This window comes from Pundamilia nyererei, unplaced genomic scaffold (genome assembly GCF_000239375.1).
Source record: "Pundamilia nyererei isolate P.nyererei 1_Seehausen unplaced genomic scaffold, PunNye1.0 scaffold00009, whole genome shotgun sequence".
Classification (NCBI taxonomy): Eukaryota; Metazoa; Chordata; class Actinopteri; order Cichliformes; family Cichlidae; genus Pundamilia; species Pundamilia nyererei.
The window spans coordinates 5201599-5202616 of record NW_005187410.1 but is presented as its reverse complement, the minus strand read 5'-3'; the positions used below and the strand labels follow the sequence as shown (position 1 = coordinate 5202616).

The following is a 1018-nucleotide window of genomic DNA, read 5'->3' as shown; positions in this document are numbered from 1 at the left end:
CATCACGATGTGGTGATGATGATGTGCTGGAGCCGTGGCTAATACCACCATCATCATCATCATCCCCGTGTGGTAACGACTAGCAGCAGTTAGCTCAGTCAGCAGCGGCTAGGTGGTCATGTCTGACTGGTGATTCACTCAGGATGCAAATACAAAAGGATGAGAGCTGAGGTCTGCGTGTGTGTGTGTGAGAGAGAGCGGCTGGATGGAGGAAGAAGAGGCTCTACGTCCTAATCCAACACGGCATTGCTGGAGCGCGATAGTGTCCTCTAATGTGAGCTCTAATGTGGCCACTGAGGCTGCTGTGAAAGAGGGACAGAAAAGCTGGTGTCCTTACCCCAGATGTCGTGTGATGACCATGTCTTTACAGTTCTTGGCGCAGGAAACAATTGAGCGGGTCTCCCCTTGACTGGGCAGAGATTCCCAGTTCCTCAGAGACAAGCGGCTTCCATATGTGTCCACACGGGATATAGCTGCTTCTTCGTGTTAACGACTTGTAGACTTGTAGGCTAGAACGTGATGGAAAGTGACATTAAAAAAAGGGGGGAAAGTGCTGTGTTTGCCTGTTTCTTGAATGCGGGCTGTGATGATGCTCTGCTCCGCTCAGCTGCACTCCGCTCGCTCCTCCCTGCAGCAAGATTGGCTTTGAGCGGGAAGAAATCGCCGGAATGGATCAAATACCGGTGAATGGTGGCTGCGCACAAAACGTGGCCATGGAGTCACACTAAGCTCGGACTCGGAGCAGGGCCGGAGTGTAGACAGACGAGGTGGTGCAAGCATGCAAGCGTGACCCTGTGTGGTTGCAGCTTTATAGCCAATGGGAAGCAAACAGGAATGAATGAGCTTTGGCGTTGGCAAATTAGTAGAGGTGTTTTTGAGCCACAAAAGTCAGTCTGCTGGTATTAAAATTACTGATAGGTGTAAATAATCAAAAATAATTAAAATATTTGAACCTTATTCTTCTCTGCAGTAGGTATTTGTGATTATTTGATACTTCAACTTTGCACTTTAGTACTGT

General features: G+C 48.6%; 1 protein-coding gene across 4 annotated transcripts in view; it reads right to left on the bottom strand.

The window, feature by feature from the left end:
- The window catches only part of osbpl6 (oxysterol binding protein-like 6), a 43164-nt gene extending 42538 nt beyond the window's left edge, over positions 1-626 (bottom strand). For all 4 annotated transcript variants that reach the window (XM_005723516.1, XM_005723518.1, XM_005723519.1 and 1 more), the window contains exon 1: positions 338-626. The gene's annotated coding sequence lies outside the window, so the exon portion shown is untranslated. The remainder of the gene's footprint in view (positions 1-337) is intronic.
- Positions 627-1018: the final 392 nt, after the last annotated feature.